This window comes from Odocoileus virginianus, chromosome 6, assembly GCF_023699985.2.
Source record: "Odocoileus virginianus isolate 20LAN1187 ecotype Illinois chromosome 6, Ovbor_1.2, whole genome shotgun sequence".
In the NCBI taxonomy this organism is placed as follows: Eukaryota; Metazoa; Chordata; class Mammalia; order Artiodactyla; family Cervidae; genus Odocoileus; species Odocoileus virginianus.
The window spans coordinates 62,052,901-62,069,556 of NC_069679.1; the positions used below are offsets into that span (position 1 = coordinate 62,052,901).

At 37.6% G+C, this 16,656-nt stretch overlaps 1 long non-coding RNA gene across 7 annotated transcripts in view; it reads left to right on the forward strand.

Annotated features, from left to right (window-relative positions):
- Nucleotides 1-719: 719 nt before the first annotated feature.
- LOC110146791 (uncharacterized) overlaps nt 720-16,656 on the forward strand; it is a 145,145-nt gene continuing 129,208 nt past the window's right edge. For all 7 annotated transcript variants that reach the window (XR_011488333.1, XR_011488335.1, XR_011488337.1 and 4 more), the window contains exons 1-2: nt 720-952; nt 1,337-1,422. This is a non-coding gene — a long non-coding RNA (uncharacterized lncRNA). The remainder of the gene's footprint in view (nt 953-1,336; nt 1,423-16,656) is intronic.

Here is a 16,656-nt window from a genome sequence, read left to right on the forward strand (position 1 = left end):
ATATACAGAATGCCTTGTTCACAGACATGGAATTCACAAAGCACAGCATCCAGTTAGGGGGCCCACTTTACAGAAAAGTAGATGTGGGAGTTGGCCATTATAGGATCACATCCATTGTAGGGTCCTCTGTTTAGACTACATACTACACAACCCAGTAGCAGCAAATTTCCTAGGGCTCTGTAATGGAAACCAAGGAGTCAGATCATGGATATTTCACCTCTAGAAGTTTTATTTGGATTTTTATTTTCTATCATTCTTCAGCATGTTTACAATTTTCCTTACCTTCTTCAGTATAAATGACACTATTATTATAAATGATACTATTATAACTGTTTCAATGTTCTCCGATTTTACATTTCTAGAAATTTATTTTTGTTGCTCTTTTTAAACAAAAAGTATCACTTTAAAAAAATTTTTACAGTTTCTGTTTCCCTGCCAATTTTTTTTTTTGTTTACTTTGCTTTTATCTACATGTTTGTTTTTATCTACATGCTTGTTTTTACAGTCTTTGCCTGATAATTTCAATATCTCTAAATGTGTGGTTAATTTTGTGTCAGCTTGCCTGGGCTAAAGGATGTCCAGATAGCCGGTAAAACATTATTTCTGGGTGTGTCTGTGAGGGTGTTTCGGAAGAGATTAGAATTTGAATTGCTAATCAAACAAAGCAGATGGTCCTCCCCAACATGAGTGGGCATCATTCAATCTGTTGAGGGCTTGAATAGAACAGAAAGGTGGAGGAAAGACAAATCTGCTCCCTCTTTGAGCTGAGGCTTCTTTCTTCTGTTCTCAGACACTGGTGCTCCTGGTTCTTGGGCTTTCAGACTCAGACTGGGATTTATACCATCAGCCCCCTATTCTCAGACCTCAGACTTCAACTGAATTACACCTCTGGCTTTCCTGATTTTCCAACTTGCAGATGGCAGACTGTGGGACTTCTCAGCTCCATAACCACGTGAGCCAATTCCTATAACAAGTCTCCTCTTATATATGAGAGGAGAGAACCTAATGGTTCTGTTTCTCTAGAGACCGCAGATATGCTAATCTCTATATTTCTGTTGTCTATCTTATGTTTCTTTCTCACGTTATCTTATCTCCTCATATACTAATTATTTTAAAGTAGCCACTGGAAGCTATATTTGAAAATTTATTTGTAGAAATAATTTGGTTTCTAAGATGATAATGCTTTCCTCCAGGGAATAGTTCTCATTTCCTTCATGAAATATTTTCATTTGATGCTTGGTGGCACTAGCAGTCCAGAACCATCTCAATACAAATCTAAATATTAAGATTTATAAATCACTTGAAAGATGTGAATCTTGACCGCATACCATTCTAGGGCCTGCTTATCCCCAGTCCATACTTGCTCTCACTGGATAGCACTCAGGACCAGACAGAGGACATTTCTCAGAATCTGCACCACTGGTGAGTCCCAAATATTGAGTTTCGCTTCTCTATACCTTTGAGGTCCCCAGAAACACAGCGCAGTGTCTCAACTGTCTCTTATGCATAGACAAGTGACCCTAGGGCAAAAACTGCCAAGTATATTTTCTTTTTACCTCTCCAGGTCTTTTTATCTCTCTGGTCTGGTCATACTGATGTATTGTAGAAAATGTTCTAATCTTTCCCTCAAAAGGTTTAGATGATTTCAGTTGCAAGTTTGGTCAGAATTATCTAAGCTAACATATCCTCCAACCCATGATTCTTTAATTCTAGGGAACCAGATCATGTCAGTAACATTTGAAAGAAAGAGGGATGTGTGGTTTAAGATGAGACAGGCATGATACCAATTTAAAATTGAAGAGCTATCACAGGAAAAAGAATCCATACTTCTTTTAAGTGGCTTCAGAAGCTAGAACATAGAAAAACATACTACATTTCAAGAAAATAATTTAAAACAAAACATGTTAATGATTAGACTGTCATACTGGGAAACTTTGCTATAAGAGCTATTGAGATGCCTAGCCTTGGATGAATCCAGGTAATTAAACAATGATTTGTCCAAGATGCATATGTAGGATATGAAATGGACTAGTTGACCTCTAGAATCCCAAAGAAGTGAGATTTCAGGACTCTTTAATTACAAGAGAAAATGGAGAGGACCTCTGAGTTATGTCGGTAGCTTAAAATTATTTTATAGGGAATAACTAATCCTACGATCAGATTTCAGGAAGGTAACTTATAAAGACTCACTTCTTGTACAATCTCTCTGATTGAAATGTGTCACAGGCAGAGTTATAGAAATGAAAGGCATTTTTTCTCTGCTCTGTGAACATTAATTTTCATGTGTATTTGTTACAGTTCACGACCTGGGATAATGCCTTGTAAATAGGGAGTAGCTATTAGCACATTAATTAGGATTCCCTTTATAGTCCTATTGAGAAATATAATTATTTGTTAGATTAAATCCTTTGCCTTGAGAATTCCAATTTTCATTTTGAGTAAGAGACCCTGTTGTAACTGCAGACTACAATTCATTCAAGAACACATTTTCACATACCTTCTGTCTCTCTCACTTAAAGGCAAAATGACTGTAAAGAGTGAAAGAACCTTTGGGTTGGCAATAGTAGTATAAACAGAACCCAAGTTAACAAATTTTCTGAGAGCTATTATTTAATCTGTAAGTGCTAGAAAGAAGATCATCTTACTTCCTTTACAAGTCTATACAGGCCAGGGCTTATCCTCTACTGTTTTGGTTCTCTCAAATGCTGATAGCAGAAATTGGGGAAATAGCAGAAATTGGTGAAATAAAAGTTTTCCTAAATTCAAATCTACATGATGAAATATCATGCCTTACAGTTATCTTAATGGGCATGGTCATCGGGAGATGACCTTTATTCATCTTTATTCATGCTTCTGATGACATGTGTTGACTTTATAGCACTCTATACTTTTAAGAGAATAAGCTGCTGTGAGTTTATTTCCCTTAGGCAGCTTTACCTAGCTAATCAGAGAAGAATGTTTCAGGTTGTCATTTAGCTTCCCAAGAATGCAGCTGCACTTAATAGAAGTACAAGGATTTGTGTAGTGCATTTTTCTGGATGAAGTAAATTTTTCTTGAGCGGTAAAGCATTGCTAGTTCTGTCCAGTTCTACTGATGTGCTACTCACTAGCAGAGGTGCAAAATACATCACTGCCCAGTTCTCATCTTCTTTCCTTTTTGTTGTTTTGTTTTTGTAGCAAGAGACCTCCCAGGTGCTAGGGATATAGTTTTGCCCCTGTACAACCAGAAGAATAAATTGTCTGGATGGCTGACTATAACAATAGTAGCTTACAAAATAAGTTTAGTAGATATAATGACAAATAATGGAAAGAGGTAGAAAAGGAAGATACAAGGAAAAGAATTTTAAACATCACAGACACATTAAAGCCCTTATAGCCAATGGCTCTCTAAGGAAGGGGAAAGAAAGACTACCATTTGGTATTATTTACAATTTTATTTTCTATTAGACATTATAGCAGAAGTTTAAGAACATCATCTTTTTATCTTTGGACCATTTTTTTTTTCAAGTTGAGTGATAATATCCCCACCCTATAGAGAAAGAAACTGAGACCAAGAGAGATTAAATGTTGTTGCAAAGTCACACAATCAGATGACAGGGAGGCTGTCTGAGCCCAGCTCCCGTGTACTCAAAATCTATCCATTAACTTCTGCTTCAATTCCTCCTCATATTTCATTCTACACAAGCACCAGTGAATTAAGAGACATAAGGAGAACCTAACCTTCAACAACAAATAAAAACACTTGAATCTTATTTGTCAACTGTGTGGTTGAGATTGTAATGAGACTTCTAATAGGGGATATTACTATAAGAAACAAGTTACAAGCACATGTGCCATGTAGGCGAAACTAATGGTAAGCACTAACAATGCTGTAGTTTTTTTTTCCTTTTTTAATTGGAGTGTAATTCCTTTACAATGTTGTGTTTGTGTTATTTTTTGCTGCAAATTGGGTCACTTTTAGAGATGTGGATTTGTAGAGTCTGTCATGCAGTGTGAAGTATAAGTCAGAAAGAGAAAACAAAATATTGTATATTAATGTGTATATGTGGAATCTAGAAAAATGGTATGAGCCTAAGTGCTGTAATTTTAAGAGTTATTGTCTCACAGGCCTCTAATTGCTACCTTTCTCAGTGGAAATTTGCCAGTTAGATTTCCTAGCATCTTATTTCTTCTTAAGTTTAGAGAATTTGCCATCTTATTAATGTTGTAGAAGGCAACTGTCTCTCACCATAGAAGCTGTGAAAAGTAGATACTATGCTGCCAGTTTTCCTTGTAGCTAGTGCTTGAAAACTAGACTAGGGCTTCGATATTGGTACATCCTGACATAATTTATTTTTTCCAGCTTTACTGAGATATAATTGATATAATATTTTGTAAGTTTAAGGTGTACAATGTGATGATTTGAAACATGCAAATAATGTGAGATGATTACCATAATTAGGTTAGTTAATACTTCCATCATCTCACATAACTACTTTTAAGTGTGGTGAGAACATTTAAGATCTACTCTCTTAGCAACTTTCAAGTATATAAAGCAGCATTAACCATAGTCTCCATGTTTTACATTAGATCCCCAGAACTTATTTATGCTATAACTAACTGGAAGTTTGCACCCTTTAACCAGTTTCTGTTTTGTCCCCCACCCCCCCATGCCCCCACCAGCCCTGACAACAACCATTCTCCTCTGTTTCTAGGAGTTCAGCTTTTTTTAGATTCCATGTGAAATTGAAATCATATGATCAATTTCTATCTGGCTTTTTTCACCTAGCATAAAGCCCTAAAGATCCATCCATTTTGTCACAAATGGCAGTATTTCCTTCTTTCTCATGCCTGAATAAAATGATATATAATAATACTAAATCTATAGCTAGCTAGCTAGCTAACTATATTACATCTTCTTTACCAATTCACTCATAGGGGGATGCTTACGTTGTTTCTTATCTTATTGTGAATACACTGCAATGAACATGGGGGAACATATATCTTTTCGAGATTCCAGTTGTATTTTTCTGAGATATATACCTAGAAATGCAAATATTGAATTGTATGGAAATTCTATTTTTAATTTTCTGAGAAGTCTCCATACTATTTTCCATAGTGGCTTCAGCAATTTACATTCCCACCAAAAATGCACTCTCGCTAGCATTTAGCTCTTGTCTTATTAATGAGTCATTCTAACAGATGTGAAGTGATACCTCATCATGGTTTAAATTTACATTTTTCGTATTAAAAAAAAAGGTGACCATCTTTTCATGTCTTGGTCATCTATACATCTTGGAAAAAAATATCTGTTCAGGGCTTCTACCTATTTTCTAATCAGATTTTTTTTTTTTTTTTGCATTGAGTTACATGAGTTCCCTATATTTTTCGGATATTAACTCCTTACAGATAAATGGTTTGCAAATATTTCCTCCTATTCCGTAGACTGCCTGTTCACTTAGTTGGTCATTTCCTTTGCTGTGGAGAAGGAACCTTTTCAGTTTTATATAACCCTACTTATTTTTTGTTGCTGTTGTTGCTTATCCTTTTGGTGTCAATCCTCCCCCCCAAAAATTATTGCCAACTCCAGTGTCAGGGAGTCTTCCCCTATCTTTTCTTCTAGGAATTTAACAATTTCAGGTTTATGTTAAATTTTAATCCATTTCTAGTAATTTGTAAGTAATATTAAGATAGAAAGTGAAAGTGAAGTTGCTCAATCGTGTCTGACTCTTTGTGACCCCGTGGACTGTAGCCTACCAAGCTCCTCCGTCCGTGGGACTCTCCAGGCAAGAATACTGGAGTGGGTTGCCATTTCCTTCTTCAGGGGATCTTCCTGACCCAGGGATCAAACCCAGGTTTCCCACATTGGAGGCAGATGCTTTAACCTCTGAGCCACCAGGGAAGCCCCATTTTAAGATAGAGGTCCAGTTTAATTATTTTGCAAGTGGATATCTATTTTTTCCAACACTGTTTATTGACTATCCTTTCATCATTATATATTCTTGACTCCCTTGTTCAATATTAGATCACATATGTGAGAGTTTATTTCTGGGCACTCAGATTGGGTCCAATGTTCTATATGACTTTTTCTATGCCACTATCATACTGCCTTGATTGCTATAGCTTTGTAACACAGCTTGAACTCAGGAAGTATGATGACTCTAGCTTTATTCTTCTTTCTCAGGATTACTTTGGCTATTCCAGGTCTTTTGTGGTTTCATACAAATTTTAGGATTTTTTTTTCTATTTCTGTAAAAAATGCCATTAGAATTTTGGTAGGGATCACATTGAAAGTGTATATGACTTCAGGCAAAAAGAATCTTTAATGATATTAATTCTTCTGATCCATGAACATAACGTGTATACTTAATCACTCAGTCATGTCTGACTCTTTGTGACCCCATGGACTATAGCCAACCAGGCACCTTTGTCCTTGGGGAGAAGCACCTTTGTCCAGGGAAGAATACCGGAGTGTGTTGCCATGCCATTCTCCAAGGGATCTTCACAACCCAGGGATCAAACACAGGTCTCCCACGTTGAAGGTGGATCCTTTACTGTCTGAGCCATCAGTTCAGTTCAGTTCAGTTGCTCAGTAGGGTCGGACTCTTTGCGACCCCATGGACTGTAGCCCATGGGACTACAGTCCATGGGACTTTCCAGGAAAGAATACTGGAGTGGGTTACAATGCCCTTCTCCAGGGAATATGCTGTCTATGTTGGTCATAACTTTCCTTCCAAGGAGCAAGCATTTTTTAATTTCATGGCTGCAGTCACCATCTACAGTGATTTTGGAGCCCCCCAAAATAAAGTCTCTCATTGTTTCCATTGTTTCCCCATCTATTTGCCATGAAATGATGGGGCCAGATGCCAGGATCTTAGTCTTGTGAGTGTTGAGTTTTAAGCCAACTTTTTCACTCTCCTCTTTCATTTATATCAAGAGGCTCTTTAGTTCTTCTTCACTCTTTCTGCCATAAAGGTGGTGTCATCTGTTTATCTGAGGGTATTGACGTTTCTCCCAGCAATCTTGATTCCAGCTTGTGCTTCATCCAGTCCAGCATTTCTCATGATGTACTCTGCATATACATTAAATAAGCAGGATGACAATATACAGCTTTGACACACTCCTGTCCTGATTTGGAACCAGTCTGTTGTTCCATGTCCAGTTCTAACTGTTGCTTTTTGACCTGCATACAGATTTCTCAGGAGGCAGGTAAGGTGGTCTGGTATTCCTATTTAAGAATTTTCCACAGTTTATTGTGATCCACACAGTCAAAGGCTTTGGTGTAGTCATTAAAGCAGAAACAGATGATTTTCTGGAACTCTCTTGCTTTTTCAATGATTCAACAGACATTGGCAATTTGATCTCTGGTTCCTCTGCCATTTCTAAATCCAACTTGAACACCTGGAAATTCACAGTTCATGTACTGTTGAAGCCTGGCTTAGAGAACTTTGAGTATTACTTTGCTAGCATGTCAGATGAGTGCAATTGTGCAGTAGTTTGAACATTCTTTGGCATTGCCTTTCTTTGGGATTGGAATCAAAACTGACCTTTTTCAGTCCTGTGGCCACTGTTGTTTTCCAAATTTGCTGCAATACTGAGTGCAGTACTTTCACAGGATCATCTTTTAGGATTTGAAATAGCTCAATTGGAATTTCATCACCTTCACTAGCTTTGTTTGTAGTGATGCTTCCTAAGGCCCACTTGACTTCTCACTCCAAGATGTCTGGCTCTTGGTGAGTGATCACACCATCATGGTTATCTGGGTCATGAAGATCTTTTTTGTATAGTTCTTCTGTGCATTCTCGCCACCTCTTCTTAATCTCTTCTGCTTCTGTTATGTTCGTACTGGTTCTGTCTTTATTGTGATCATCTTTGCATGAAATGTTCCCTTGGTATCTCTAATTTTCTTAAAGAGATTTCTAGTCTTTCCCATTCTGTTGTTTTCCTCTATTTCCTTGCATTGATCACCGAGGATCAGATGACCATTATATATACTACTGTAGGCAAGAATCCCTTAGAAGAAATGGAGTAGCCATTATATTAAAAAAAAGTCTGAAATGCAGTACTTGGATGCAGTCTCAAAAACAACAGAGTGATCTCTCTTCATTTTCAAGGCAAACCATTCAATATCACAGTAATCCAAGTCCATGCCCTGAGCAGTAATGCTGAAGAAGCTGAAGTTGAACAGTTCTGTGAAGACCTACAAGACCTTCTAGAACTAACACCCAAAAGAGATGTTCTTTTCATTATAGGGGACTGGAATACAAAAGTAGGAAGTTAAGAGATACCTGGAGTAACAGGCAAAGTTGGCCTTGGAGTACAAAATGAAGCAGGGCAAAGTCTAACAGAGTTTTGCCAAGAGAATGCACTGGTCATAGCAAACCTCTTCCAATAACACAAGAGAAGACTCTACACATGGACATCACCAGATGGTCAATACTGAAATCAAACTGATTATATTCTTTGCAACCAGAGATGGAGAATCTCTATCAGTCAGCAAAAACAAGACTGGGAGGTGACTGTGGCTCAGATCATGAACTCCTTATTGCCAAATTCAGACTTAAACTGACAAAAGTGGGGAAAACCACTAGACCATTCATTAGGTATGACCTCAATCAAATCCCTTATAATTATACAGTGGACATGACAAATAGATTCAAGGGATTAGATCTGCCTGAAGAACTATGGATGGAGGTTTGTGACATTGTATAGGGTGCAGTGATCAAAACCATCCCCAAGAAAAAGAAATTAAAAAAAGCAAAATGGTTGCCTGAGGAGGCCTTACAAATGGCTGAGAAAAGAAAAGATGAGAATGACAAATGAGAACAGGAAAGATATACCCATTTGAATGCAGAGTTCCAAAGAATAGCAAGGAGAGATAAAAAAGCCTTCCTCAGTGACCAATGCAAAGAGCCTTCAGGGAAACCCATGAATACTGGTGTAGGTAGCCTATCCCTATTCCAGGGGATCTTCCAGACTGAGGAATCAAACCAGAGTCTCCTGAATTGCAGGCAGATTCTTCACCTACTGAGCTACCAGGGAAGCCCATGAACATGATATATCCTCCCATTTATTTGTGCCTTCTTGAATTTCTCCCATCAAAGTCTTATAGCTTTCTGTATGTACTGATAAGATCTTAAATATAGAATTATTTTTAGCTGTTTTGGCTGGGTAGAGACATCAATGCCTGGGGCAGTTGCATTGTACAGATGAGCATTGTCTGTAGTGACATTCACATAAAATAGCACAGAGGCTGACATCAAGTGATCTATGTAAGAGATACCATGGTCTCATTGGATTGGTTCTTTGGTGTGTCTTGTGACTGCTGCCTACCCTCCTTTTATTTCTGCCTGCTTCCCAAGTCTAGTTCTCCAGTGTTCCCAATGATCCTGCTGCTGCTGCTGCTAAGTTGTGTCAGTTGTGTCTGACTCTGTGTGACCTCACAGATGGCAGCCCACCAGGCTCCTCTGTCCCTGGGATTCTCCAGGCAAGAACACTAGAGTGGGTTGCCATTTTCTTCTCCACCCAATGATCCTATGAGCTACTTAATATTAGACCAATAAATTCATTTTGGTTTTAAGTCAGTTATATTTATAGTACCAGGAACAAACAATACCAACATTATTACCAGCAGATTTTGAAGCATGTCAAATTCCTACTGTAAGATATAGTTTGTATTTCATCATGTCAGGAACTCCTGATTACCAACCAATACCTTAATTAGAAATGGCAATGTATGCCTCATTATATATGAAGGAATGAACATCTTAAATTACCTAGAAGAATCCAGCAGGTTAGTAGTGGGACAGTCCCTAAGAGAAATGTGAGTACTGTCTGGGGAAGAGAGATCAAGGTGACTGGTTCAAGGAAGGAGGGATAACCCCAAGAAGTTCTTTATTTTCATCATAGTTCACCTTTATAGGACAACTATGTGTTTACATTGCAAACCCTCTGTTCTGAAATATTGTGCTCCTATCATAAGAAATACATTTTGGGAGAAGAAAGGAATTGCCATCATATTATCAATGTCATCATCATTTATTGAATTTTTGTTAGGTGATTCTCCCAAAATTCATTATGCTATTTAATGGTAAAAATGATTTTTGAGGAACTAATATATTACCTCAATTTTATAGACACTGAGACTTAGAAAGGTCAAAACTTAGACAAGTTACTCAGTCAGTAAAGAGCAAGCTGGTTTTGAACACAGGCAGTGTAGAAAAGATTAAAGGAATATATTTTTTAATATATAACAGGGAACTTCCTCTCCAGAAACCCTGTATACAAGTCTTCTCATTCCCCAATGTCTTCTCTAAGATAAGGTCAGAAACAGAACCTTATCTGTTGATCCATGTTTCTCAAACAGATGATACCACTTAGATACCTTAATCTAGGATGCTCATTTACTCCTTTTTAATTTCCTTAAACACTTATTTCACCATTTTTAGCTTTCTTAGTCCTAGTCCATATTGTTGAACCAATTGCACTTAAAGATTAAATTCATGATTACAAGAGATATGCTCATTAAACAATAAATATTTAGAACTTTTCTGATAGCTCCCAGAAAATGGTTCTGTATGAAAGAAAAAAAAGGTCACACTGTGTTAAAAAGAACACTGTCTTTGGAGTCAAACTAGGGTTTGAATTCTGTATCTACTAATTAGTAGTTGTGTGACATTGGGTGAGACATCTAAACTCTGAGCCTTAGCTCTCTGATCTGTACAATGCAGCTACTAATTATAAACTTATAAGATAATTTAGCAAATAGTTTTTAATAGTTTGAGTAAACTCCAAGAGATAGTGAAAGACAGGGGAGCCTGGTATGCTGCATGCAATCCACTGGGTCACGAAGAGTTAGACATGACTTAGCAACTGAACAACAATGAAGATAGTTTAACTATTTTAAAGAATGAACAAAAAGAATTCATTATTTAGGAAGGTATTAATAAACATGGGTTTTAATTTTTAGTTTGTATAAAGTGTATTTAAAAGCTTGGGAGGCCAGATCAAGATGGGGGAATAGAAGGATGTGGAGCTCACCTCATCCCACAAATACATCAAGAATACATCTACATGTGGAATAATTCTCACAAAATACTTACTGAATGCTGGGGGAGGATCTCAAAAGACAAGAAAAGGCAAGAAAGATCACCATGTGACCAGATAGGATGAAAGCAAAAACAGGAATCAAGACAGGACTTGTCCCTTGGGAAGAAGTTATGAAGAGGAAAAGTTCCCTCACCTTGAGCAGCCCCTTCTCCAGTGGAGAGATCAGCCAAGACAGAAAGGAAGCTTCAGAGGCTCAGAGGTGAGCACAGCCTCTGGCTTGCGGCAGGCGAAATAGAGAATCCAGCACAGAGGCTCTCTGCCAGCACCATGTGCTCCCCAGTCCAAGATGCACGACTGCTGGTACGCTCAGGGACTGAGCGCTCACCTCCAACTTCAGAAGACAGACCCAGGGAGAAGGCCGGGCTTATCTGTGCAGAGACAGCTGCAGTGGCTAAAGTGTGGTCCAATCCAAGTCAGAACTGGAGGTGTGACAGGAAGGAACCCGAGCACAGGTCCACCACTGAAGTCCCATTGTTGATGTGCTTGCCCAAAGGAGGGCTGGGGCCTGCTACAGCACGTCATTCTCAAAGTGCTCACAAAGGGCGCAGTTCCACGTCTATGAACTCTGGGAGTTTGCAAGCACTGGCAGGCTGCCCGCATGTAAAGGCATGGCTGAAATCCTAGCTGATACCCATGGGATGCATGACTTCAGATGTAGGGCTGGAATTTGAGTGCCCTCAAGGCTCTGTGATCTCTGGATTTACACACTCCAGGTGGCTTTGTAAACTCAGTTCCTGCAGGACATCTGAGTGGATTAGTAGTGCTCCCATGACTGGGGTGGGTCCAATGACGGCTGCAAACACTGTGGGTACATGCATGCAAAGGCCAGGCTGGGGTCTGAGCTGACTTAGTAACCCCCGTGGTGGGTCTGGGTGCACCACTACTGTAGTCTAGGTGCCTGACCTCAGCAGTTTTGTTTTAATAGATCTGTGCTAGTGGCTTTATGAGCATAGAATTCGAGGGACACCAAGGCCAATTGCCTGCATTTCCATGGCTGAGTCAGGGTGAGAGCAATACCCAAAAAACAGTGCATTTTGTGAGCCTACACAGTGGGTGACAGACAACATCATAGAGTGCTCCTTCTGGTATACAGTTCCTGGAGAATAATCAGTGACTTCTCTTCCAGTGGAAGAATTTCATTTCCACCTAACTCACACCACAGTTCAGAAATGGATCTGAGGGTGTCTTCCCAACAGCTAGGGAGCAGACTCTGTCAATGAAAGGACTAAGACAGCTACACAGTCAAGAGGAGCCTGACCTCAACATTCAGCACTGGATCTGGTCACCACAACAGTGCTCACACCCTTGTCAAGGGGATACAGAGAACACACTGAGGAAAGATGAGGCAGGCATTCACACTAAAAATAAGCCTTGATCAAAACTTTAGACTTACAGAGGATACACAGGGACACTCCCACATACAAACAGTCCTTCAAGACCATAGTAGATAATTGTTTCTCCTAAATTCATACAATCAGAAATATAAGTAAAATGAGGAGAGAAACCACTTCCAATTAAAAGATAAAGAGAATTCTGAAAGAATAAGGAAACAGACCTCTCCAGTCTACTAGATCCTAGGTTCAAAAAGGAAGCAATGAAATGACTGAAGAATTAAGAAAGGCTATTAATAGAAATGCAGATTACTGTAAAAAAAAAAAAAAAAAGAACTAGGAACTTTAAAAAGAGCCAGTTAAAATTAGAAAACTTATTTGCTGAAGCAAAACTGGAGCTAAAGGCAGTAAATAGCAAAGTGGATAATTCAGAAGAAGGAATAAGTGATCTAGAATATAGAACATAGAATATAGAAGGTTTCCTACATAGGAACCTTCAAGTTATGAAGTTTCAAAGATGTGAATGTGCATTACCAATGAAGACCTGCTGGAATTGGGAACTCAGGGCCAGAACACAGACAAGAGGAAGAAGTGACTGAAGAACTGAAGAAATTCACAATGCAGGAAATGGCAGGGGGCTTTTATTTCTTGAGGGAGCATTATTAGTTATTGAGGACCTGAACATAGAATGGTACATGAAGGTTGCAGCGGCCATTCAGAACTCAATCCAGTGCTACCCTGTCACCAATGATGAGAAAACAAAGGAGCTACTACATAGATTAAAAAAAAACAAAAAGGCTGAGCACTGAAGAATTGATGTCTTCGAACTGTGGTGCTGGATAAGACAGTGTCCCTTGGACAGCAAGGAGATCAAACAAGTCAATCCTAAAGGAAATCAATCCTGAATATTCATTGGAAGGACTGATGCTGAAGCTGAAGCCCCAATACTTTGGCCACCTGATGGTACTAGCCAACTCATTGGAAATACCTCAACGTGGGGAAAGATTGAAGGCAGGAGAAGAAGAGGGCAGCAGAGGATGAGATGGTTGGATGGCATCACTAACTTAATGGATATGAGTTTAAGCAAACTCTGGAAGATAGTGAGGGACAGGGAAGCCTGGCAAGCTGCAGTCCAAGGGGTAGCAAAGAGTCAGACATGACTGAGCAACTGAACAACAAAACAACTACCTAGATATCACTGGATTGGTTTTTTAAGAGAGCACATAGAATTGAATCCAGCAAGGAACTAGAAACTCTGCAGTCTATGTCAGATGTGAGTGAAAATGCAACTTGTCCTCCATCTCCTATTGCTGATGATCCTTTAGCTCTACCATTTCCCACCCTTTATCCCTTCTCAAATCAGTATTTCTTCTTGCTTGTTCACTTGATCCCAGTTGCTGTATGCCAGCTGTTGTACTGAACTACTGTACTTTTCAAACTACTATACTGTAAGATTTAAAATGTTTATACTTGCTTTTTATGTATTATTTGTGTGAAAAGTATTATAAACCTATTACAGTACAGTACTATGTAGCTGATTCTCTTAGTTGGGTACCTAGGCTAAATTTGTTGGAATTATGAGCAAACTGGACTTATGAATATGCTCTCGAATGAGACTTGTTCATATGTAGGGGACTTACTGTAATAGAAACCACTCAATCAAAAGAACAGATAGAAAGAGAAATGAGAAAAAAAAGAAAGAAGCAATATATGACACCTATAGGGCTTCCATGGTGGCTCAGATGATAAAGAATCTACCTGCAATGCAGCTGACCCAGGTTCAATCCATGGGTTGGGAAGATCCCCTGGAGAAGAGAAGGCAACCCACTCCAATATTCTTGAAGAATTATTTGGATAGAGGAGCCAGGTGAGCTACAGTCCACAGGGTCACAAAGAGTTGGACATAACTGAGTGACTAACACACATACAATAATATAAAACATCCCAAGCTATGCATAATAGGATCCCAGAAGGAAAAGGGGATCAAAACTGTATTTGAAGAAATGATTAGTGAAAACTTCCCAGAATTAAAGAAGGAAACATATCCAGGTACAGGAAGCACAGAGGGTCCCAAGCAAGATGAACCTAAATAGACCTACAACAAGACATATTATAATCAAAGTGGCAAAAATTAAAGAGAGGATTCTAGATGCAGCTAGAGAAAACAGTTAACTACAAGGGAACCTCCATAAGGCTATCAGCTGACTTCTCTACAGAAATGTTGCAGAACAGAAGGGAGTAGCAATATATATTCAAAATCCTAAAAGGGAAAACATGCAACCTAGGATACTATACTCAGCAAGATTATCATTTAGAATAGAGGAGATGAACAATTTTTCAGACAAGTAAACTTAAAAGAATACCATAATACTAAATGTTTTTTAAAAGAAATACTAAATGATCTTCTCTAACTGGAAAAGAAGCAAGAATTTGCAGGAAAGAGAAAAATCACAATTGGAAGGTAAGTCACTTAAATGTGTCAGTACACAGATTATAAAAAAAAAAACCTTTTGTGAAAGCAATGATAACTACAATGAACAGCAAATGATAAACATGAAGATATAAAGGAGGACATCAAAAATCATAAAATGTGAGGGAGGAGAGTAAAATAATGTACTTATTTTTAGAATATGTTTGAGTCTATATGACTACCAGTCTAAAGCAAGTAGATATAGCAAAGGGTCAATGTACTTGAAAGACAGAGTAATCACAAATCATAAAAGTACAATAGATTCATAGAAATCAGTAAGAAAAGATCACAAGCATATTACAAGAACAAGCCATCAAATCACAAAAGGAAAAACAAAAAACAAAAAGAAAGGTACAAAGGAGAAACACAACATCAACTGGAAAACAAGGTTTAAAATGGCAGTAAATACATATCTATCAATAATTGCTTTAAATAAAAGTAGATGAAAGGTCTGATTAAAAGATATAGAGTGGCAGATGGTACAGAAAACAAAAGCCTACAATATTCTGTCACAAGAGACCCACTTTAGGGCTAAGGACACACAGAGATTGAAAGTGAAGGGATGGAAAAAGGTGTTTCATGAAAATAAAATTGACAAAAAACCAGGGGTATCAGTATTCAAATCAGTCAAAATAGACTTTAAGCAAAGCCATAAAGAAAGATAGAGGAGGATACTATATAAGGACACTATATAATGATAAAAGGATAAATACAAGATGAGGTTGTTTTACTTGTTATCATGTATGCACCCACATTCATGACATGGAAGGAAAATCAATAAATGGCAATGATTAAAATAAAAAAAATATGCACTGAATATAGGAATGCCTAAATACATAAAAAAGTGGACAGTCATAAAGGAGAAATTGACAGGATTACAATAAGATTAGGAGAACTAACAGTCCACTCACATCAATGCAGAGACCTTCTAGACAGAAAATCATTAAGGCATTGATAGTTCTAAATGACATAAAACAGTAAGACAATTGATATTTTCAGAACATTACATCAAAAACTGCATAATTCTTTTCAAGTACACATAGAACATTCCCTAGGACTGATAATATACTAAGATATAACATAAGCCTCAACAAAAATTTAAAAGGACAGAAATTATGTGAAACATCTTTTCTGACCACAACAGCATGAAACTAGAAGTCAACTGCAGAAAGATAAACTAGGAAAAAAAAAAAAAAAACAAAAAAAACAAAGTACAAATAATTACATGAAGACTAAACAATACACTACTGAAAAAAAAAAAAACCAACAGTTCAATAATGAAATCAAAGATAAAATTTAAAAAATACCTTGAAACAAATGACAGTTGAAAGCACAACCATACAAAATCTATGGGATGCAGAAAAAAAAAAAAAGATTCTTAAAGAGAAGAATACAGACCTTCCTTTAAAAAACAAGAAAAATTTAAAATAAATAACCTAACCTAAAAGTATTAGAAAAAGAACAAACAAAACCTAACTTCAGCAGAAGGAAGGAAATAATAAAGATCAGGGAAGTAATAGAGATTTTTAAAAATATATTAAAAAAAATAAAACCAAGAGCTGGTTTTTCAGAAAGGTAAACAAAATCAACAAACCTCTGTCCAGGCTAACCAAGAAGAAAAGAGACAGGACCCAAATAAACAAAATAAGAAATAAAAAAAGGTGAAATAATAACCAATACTGCAGAAATAAAAACAAACAAAAATAATAGAATTCTATTAACAATTTTATGCCAACAAATTAGACATCCCAGAAGAAATGGACATAT